The 8,192-nt window shown below is 40.9% G+C and overlaps 1 protein-coding gene across 7 annotated transcripts in view; it reads right to left on the reverse strand.

Annotated features, from left to right (window-relative positions):
• Window positions 1-6,767, reverse strand: part of NTNG1 (netrin G1) — a 334,650-nt gene extending 327,883 nt beyond the window's left edge. For 4 of the 7 annotated variants that reach the window (XM_033434185.2, XM_049700751.1, XM_049700757.1 and 1 more), the window contains exon 1: window positions 6,326-6,455. The gene's annotated coding sequence lies outside the window, so the exon portion shown is untranslated. Of the gene's footprint in view, window positions 1-6,325; window positions 6,456-6,632 lie in introns of those variants that run through there. The other 3 variants (XM_033434182.2, XM_033434176.2, XM_049700758.1) reach the window with 1 other exon arrangement.
• Window positions 6,768-8,192: the final 1,425 nt, after the last annotated feature.

Below are 8,192 nucleotides of genomic sequence, written 5' to 3' on the forward strand. Positions count from 1 at the left end.
AGGTTTTCGCTTCAAAAATTGTATTTCCATCTTGACAAAACCGAGAGCAAGCAGCTAGATTAAAACATTTCTCAGATATTGCAGTGCTGGAAAATCTTCCAGGAGTACAATGGGGGAAATGAGCGCTTTTATAACAATGACAAAGAAGTGATAACTACTTCTACGCCTTTTGTCTCTTAGCAAAGAGACCCTAAAAATCTACAAATTCCTTGTACATTTCTTAGCTTTTGTTAACTGGAGTGAAAACCGGCATTGTTGGCACGAGCCTCTCCCTTTGGATTTGCTCATTATATTGGAAGAATTTAGCATCTTTTGTTTAGTTGCATTTAGTGATAAAGATAACTTGGCTCCCTGAAAAAAAAAATTCAAAAATAAAACCAGAGGAGCAAATTTTCCTTTCGTAAGAATTTTCTATTTTCTTATATCTTTTTATAGCTATTACATCTGCATTTGCAGTTACTTTCTGTAACAGAAGAAGAGAATTTGTCCCAAAGGCTAATATTATATGCTGCTTTAAAACTAAAAGCTCTGTAGTAAAACGCACAATTTAAAATGCATATATAAAAAGAGCCGAGGGTGAGTTAACAGGCCATGAAGCAGAATAATATGGCACTAAGAGAAAATAAAAATTACTGTTTAAAAGTACTTCTGGTTAACTGCTAATACAGCCTACATAACTATGAGTATAAATCATTAGTGAGTTTAACTGGCAACTTTTCTCTTTAGAAATCACTGTCTAAATCCAAACAAACTATAATATTTGGAATCCAGGTGTAAGAAAAGCGTATCTGCTTAATTAGTTGGTTTATATTGTCATAGTCCCAATAATTATTTTTTAAATGTAAAATGACAAAAAAGCCTACAGTTTTAGGAAATACCATTATAGACCCTCCAATTCACACTAAGCAGTTTAAATATGGAAGTTCACTATCCTCACAAAATCTTATAAAAGGAATTCACTATATTTAAATAATGTACCATCTTAAAATGAACTAAGCCACAGAGACTATGAAATGCCAACAGATGGCTGAATTGTGTTTCCATAGCAAAGTAATTTATAATAATTGCTTTATGGATACAAGTGCAATTTTCATTATATTCGATTCATAAAATGTTATCATACTGCTGTAATTTGTGATATTTTCTATTAGGAAAAGTGTTGAATATTTGAGTTACTATGAAGCAATAATTAGCAGTTTGTCTAAACATGTATAAACTACAGATTTGAATCTGCCACTTTCTTATAATGTAAAGACTATATAGTGTTGAGTACATTTTGAAATCTAAACCAAAAAAAAAAAATCACAGAGAAGCATGTGTTGTGGCTACTACAGCCTTCTGCTTTTTTCGGATTCATTAGTAATTTAAGTTGATATTTTCAGAAACAGCGGACTTTTGACAATAATCCGAAAAGTATTAAAATAATATAAATTTACATTTTCTATTATAATAAGAACAAACACTTTTGGGGGGGGATGAAGGGGAGGGGAAAGTTGGCCTTATAACTGAAGCAGTGTAAAATCTACTACACCAGAAATTATTAAATTCTTAGTTTCAAATACATAACAACTTACTTATCAAGAACCATACACTCTTGAAGACCTGGAATGAACTGCTTTGAGTTTGAAATGAGTGAGCACTACAAGCTAATTTTTAATATTATTTTTTAAATATGACCTTAAGTATATATTTGAATTCTCTGAGATTAATCATCACATTTTTTAATCAATAAATACTATCCCCCTAATCTATTTATCCTTGGCTACTGTCTTCATCCACCTTTTGCCTCACTTGAATCACAAAATAAAGGATGACCATATATATGTATGTCAAAAATTTGGAAAAATTTCCCACTAGGGAAATGTGTGGGAACCTGTTACTATTTCCTGACACAACAGCAATCCCAGTGTAACGAATTCTCATTAAAGTACACCAGAATTATAATGATCGTCATTACACAGAATTATGGACTACACCATTGATTGAATTTAGAAAGCTGACAAAGAAAAATGCAAAGGAGTGCAACACATTTGAATATTAGGAGGTTGCAGGGCTGTGCGACAGACATTCTTGACAAGAAGCAGCCAATTATAGCTTAAATTTCTGGCACATAACCAGTTGTGATTAACAGTTTTCCATTACATTACAGACATATTATTAATGTATTAAAAATGTCAGGCTTTGGCAAGCGCTAATATGGCATGGCTCAGTCAGTCTGCAGAATTTACATTTAATGAGCTCCCATTGACACAGAAAAAGATATTGACCGCAGCATATTACAGATCAGGAGGAGAGGGTCACTAAGTTGTTCTTTAACATAATTATTTGATTTCATTCCAACTTTTATGTTTGTAGCATCACTTAGTGCGGATCCTTCACGTTAGGATCTCCTTACTTTTCAGTGCCACATACATTTCAAAGAAAATCCTCTTAATTTAAAGTTAGAAAGAAATTAAATCTGTGAACTTCCATGACACACAATGGAAAAGAAGCCTCTGTCAAAATCAGGAATTTTCTATTAAAGTATAATTATGGAGTTTTCAAAGAAAATAAAATGATTTTAAAATAGGATATTATTTACCCCTTAACCTCTCTTACCTAATGGCACCAGTTCCCATCTGGCTATGCTTTCAACTAGGTTAAAATCACCAATACCTTCTTAAAAGCTAGGTCATCACAGCAAATAGCCAGGCAAACCAATTATGAGAAGGACAGTCAATGACATATTCGGGGATTTAATATACTAAACCAATCCCTTCTTGCCCATAACTGAACTAATTGCCAAGTAACGTGGGCTTTGAATTTGTCTCAGGTGTTCGTATCGCGTAAATGTGAGCAGCTTCAGAAGAGCTGTGCGTGGCCTCAGTTTTAGTTCTTTACTTTGCGAACCTTGGGAACTCACTGTAATCAAATAGTGCTATCATTTCTACCTGTGCACTAAAGTTTTTGGGAAGTCCTCTTTGATAGAAATACCCATTAATATGCCATGAGTACTCCATAGACCTCTGACTGGTATATAAATTTGCAAAGCCGCTGTGAAAATACAAAGTTACATCATGCCCTCAAGTTGATAGATGTTACTGATCTGGACTAAAATGGGCTATAAAATGGCTTTGCATACAAGGAACATATCTTTTTCCAGGATTCTGTAGCTAATTCCCTTCCACTTTGGGTTAACTTTGCAGAAGGTATTTCACAGGTCCTTTCTTTCATTAGAAAAGAAGCCTCCTAAACATTACATGGAAGTAACAATGATCAAAACTATAGACAATTACATTCCAAAAACAACTGACAATTTCATCAACAGAGAGGAAAATATTGACAGTAAATCCACTAACTCTAGCTGGCTCTCGGCATTTGTTTTACTGTATAATCTCGCTAGGAGGAGAGGTGGTGATAGTAGGCTATTTATTCCATAAACACTCAGCTCTTCAGGGGCACCTGAAATAGACAGCTATTGACTCATTCCTCATAGACATTAAGAATTTTATAAATATGCATGTTTCTGAATGGGAAGGAACAAAAAGAACATTGACTATAATCATATTCCATTGAGTGAAAAATATAAGGGGATAAAGACATATCCAAATTCCATAACCTATCAAAATTAGCAGTTTCCAACACTGTCATAACAAGATTGACTAGATGAGATACTTAACATATATTGAATGCTCTTTGCATTTATTTGTTGTGAAGAAAGCATTTTCTAGTCATCTTAATGGGAGATGGGAGTCATCTTAATTTGCTTCTATCCCTTTAACTGTCTTTCAAGATATAAGGAATTTAACATGTACTGCAATATCATTGGCATATTTTACTCATACTTGATTGGGTATTATGAGCAACCGCCTATCATGAGATTCTTAATAAAACCAAATAACACACCTTAGGATTTGGAAGATCTCCGTTTTCACCAAGAGACTAATGATTAGGGAAATTAGATAGCATATATTTTGCAGGATGTTTGGGGATGGGATAATACATAAAATTATTTCAGAATCAGCTAAGTCTAGAATAAATATGCTATTTCATTAATATAGAACAACAAATCTTTCATTGTCATGTAGAGAAGTTCAGAAATCCAAGGTTTCAAATACACATTTGAGAAAATCTACACCCACCTAAAGTTTTGAAACAAAACTCTGGATTCTGAAGATAAAATTATTTTTAAAAGTATGCTAAGTCTTTTACTGACTTATACACACACATTCATACACACACGTTTTTCTGTTAACATACAATTAATTTTCTGAGTTGTATGACATTTTATTTCTTTCCAAGTGACTTGGTGTTTTTGTAACTCTAAAACTCTCTCTTACAAATCCTTACAACAGTTAGAAAGCATATCAACTAAGCATGCAATAGTTTAATTTTTTTTAACATTACTATTTGATGTTTTTTCAGAATAACAACAGAGGCAAAGACAAGTATATGCACCACTTACAAATATACAAAAGGAAACAGCAAAATACATTAGCCTTCTCCTAAAAAAACTAACCTGAATCATTTTAGCACACCTACCCAGTGCAAGCTGACGAAACAAAAATCTCAATAGGAAAAACAGCCTTATGTGCATATAAGATCAACTGTTTTCTTACCAAATGTTAAGATTACCCTTTTAAAATTTCACAATAGGAAGTATCACCAAATTAATAGCCAACTATATGGAATTTTGAATTCCCTCATGTTGGTCTACAGTGGTGAAATAGATCTTATTTCATGGCACCCAGAAAAGGAAAATAGATCCCTTATATATGGTAAGCTACAACAACCTGCTGTGTGAAATACTTGAGACATTGTTTCTTTGCAAGCTGATCCCCATGCAAAGAACCGAATTTCATCTTAATGAAAAATTGAAAGTTACTTATCTTCCAAAAGAATCTTGAACAATTATGGAGCTGATTTTCCTTTGCCAAAGAGAGAAGGGATGGGGAGCATTTAAGGCAGTCCAAGTTACAGTTCAAAATAATTAATGAAACCTGGGGTTGTTAATTCCCCAAGGTTTTTTTTTTAGAGATGATCTCAAGGACTAGACAAATAAGAAAAACCTTGCCGCTACTGCGAAAAAGAAAATTTCTAGAAAACTTTTTTCTAACAAGCTGAACCATTAAGTGTATTGAATAAATGATTTTATTAGAAGATTCTTCTGTTTTGTTCCCCAATTCTGTAAGATAAGAAAACTTTTAGTATTTTCAGTCATAAAATAGGGCCTTATTTCTAGAGCAAATCTACTGCCAGATACACCATATGTTTAGTGGAATTTTGAATCTTACTCAGAATTTTCCATTCCAAAGATTGACAAACTGTTATGATAATGAGCGGTTCCATTACCATTCCCTGGGAAGACTGGGGGAGGAAGTGGGAAACAAAAGCCTCTACTCTCTGGAAATATATACCTGATGCGAGAATGGAAACGCTACCTCCAGCTTTTCCAAATAAAGTTGCTTAAAATCTCCGCTAGAAAATTTCCTCCCCTGCCCTGTAAAATGACAACCTCCTGAGTGGATTTCTGGAAAAGATAAAAAGAAAAAAGAAGTCCGAGCGAGGTTACTAAAATAAACAGCAGAGGGCGCAGTTTCTTTTCTTATCTAAGTTTTCCCGTGTCTGAATCACTTAATTGGTTATTTGGGGCCCAATAATATTCAGTATTATTTGTATTATATATAGATATCCACAGATCCATACAGGAGAGCAATTCAATGTCTCTAGCCGAATCCATCAACCCCTGAGAAAATATTCCACATGAAATTCCTACACCAAGTCTTTCCCTCTTTCAATTTTCCCTTCTCCCCAGCTGCACAACATGGGATAGTAATGCTTTAATCTCGCACCAATAAAGGAGATTAAAAGAAAGGAACTTCAAAAGCTCAGTGTGGCCACCAGCTCCACAGGGCCGGCAAGAGGGCAAGTTTTTTCCCCAAGCAAGGACAACTGGCAAAGCAAGAGAGAAGAAAAAGAAAAAAGAATCCTCCGATGCGTTGTGTGCGGTCAGGTGTCGGGGGTGGGGAGGAGGAGAGCGAGCTGTGTATCTGTGAGTCCAGGCACCGAGTACAACACACACACACGTAACCTGCCCGGGGCGCACACCAGGAAGACTCGTGTATGGGTGTGAGAGTGTGCGGGGTGTGTGTGCGCGCGCGCTGCCTCCACATGGCGCTTCACAAAGTTCCTCGCCCACCCGGAGCCTTCCCTCCTGCCCGTGGATTGCGCGGCGGGCCGGGGGGGCGGGGAGAGGTTCGGGGGGAGGGAGGGAGGAAAGCGGCAGGGAGAGGGGCAAAGGCGGAACGCGCGGGTCGCGGCGGGTGGGGAAGCCGGCGGCACTCACCGTGAGGCCCGTTCGCTAGGCGCCCGGCGGGAACCCAGCCGACGGCGCGGGGCGGCGGCCCGGCCCAGCCTGGTGCGCCTCGGGCGGCGGCCTCGGCAGCGGAGCCCCGGGCGGCGCTGGGCGGGCGGCGGCTGTTACGCCGAGCCTCTTCAGAGCGGGAGGAGCGGGAGAGCTAGGCGTGTGGACCCAAGCGCCGCGGCCCCGCCGCCGCACCCCCGGGGTCCAGGTTGCGCCTGGCCGGAGGCGGCAGAGGACCTAGCGGACCCGAAGCCCCGCGCCCGGCCGCCACTACCCGCCGCTTAATTACCTTCGCCTCCGGCCCCGGGGAGTGGTGGGAGCCTCCTGCGCGTAGCCCCCTCTCGGAGCCCTAGCCGAGAGGGGGAATTCCTTCCCGTTGACGTCCTCTTCCGAAATGCAAAAGATCAGTGACTTTGACAGGTAGATGAGGGGGAGGGTATAGGGGCGGGCGGAGAGGAAGAGAAGATGAGAAAGGTGCCTCTCCCTCCAAAAATATAGTGATATTAATAATGAAATCGCAGCCTTCGGGAGGTCTTGCCAGCCCAGTCCTCTGCTTGCCGGCTCTCCTCCGCGCCTCCCCGCGCCACTGCCTCTGCCACTTCTCGCCTTAAACTTTTACTGAGGGATTTTTTTTTCTATTTTTTCTCTATCCTTTTTTTTTTTTTTTTAATTTTTTCAGCTGCAGGACGATTTCCTGATTCCCGGGGATCAGAACCAGCGGCCCGGTGGTTCTACCCCGCTTGGCACAGGTTTCATTTTATTTCAGACGAAGACGTTGAGCTTAGTCAGAAGGGACATAAATCAGGACAATTAGCATTGGCGCCAAGAAGATCCTCTAGTACCAATTTCGTCCGGGCTTGCTTCGCGCATTCCTCCACTCAAGTCAGAAATGTCACTGCACATAGCGTTGATGGTTGCGAGACGCGACGCACCCAAAGTCCATTTGATGAAATATACATGGCCCACGATGCTTCTGGATTGCCGTTCACTGGCTTCCCGACCCCGCCCGCGGCTCCTGGCCGGACCCGGCTCCGAGCCGGCAGCGAGCTCTCTGCAAACTTAGGCGCGAGTACGAATCACAGAGTGAGCGCAAGGGAGGGCCTGAGAAGAGAAAGAAGCAAGCCGGGGGAAGCTGCAGCCCTTGGAGGGGTGGCATGTACGTTTCACTTAAAAGCAGATCTTCTGCAACTGCCAGCAAGTGGAAGGATTGCAAACCTTATACTACCTCGAGACCTGGGCGCTCCGAGCGGTCCTAACTCCGTCCCGCTCGCTGTTGCGGCTGCTGCTCTAGCCGCCGCTGCCGGCGCTCCAGGACCTCGGGGTACCGAGGCTCAGCGACTCCCCTTCACCTCCGCCACATCTAACTTGCCCACACGAGCGCGATTTCTACCAACTCTTCACGTACCTTCCACTCATAACCTCGCCCGTCCCATCCCTCACTCCTGGCTCTCCTCTCGAAAACCGCCCCTAAGCACACCCCTCGCTCCTAGCTGTGACCGCAACGGTGTTTTTCAACCAACAATTCCCCTGCCCAGCCAGCGGCCGCTACAGCGCAAGCCTCAAACCTCCTTATTTAGAAATTCATTCTTCTTCGGAAAGTTGAAGAGAGAGCTGTGTTTTTTCTGGCCTCCTCGCCATTCTGAAGAAAAAGACAAATACCCCCTGCCCCAAGACTTCCTTCCCCAGCAGTGGGCTCAAACTTACCCGGGATCACTCTCAGCTACACACTAACGTCAAGGAAAAAAAAAAAAAAAATCCAGACTGATTTACATAGGGAGAGACTTTAATTACAAAGAAAGACTATTGCAATAGGGAGAAAGCTCTGATCTCACAAATCTGCAAGCATCTC

The sequence above is a fragment of the Orcinus orca genome, chromosome 1, assembly GCF_937001465.1.
Source record: "Orcinus orca chromosome 1, mOrcOrc1.1, whole genome shotgun sequence".
NCBI lineage: Eukaryota > Metazoa > Chordata > Mammalia > Artiodactyla > Delphinidae > Orcinus > Orcinus orca.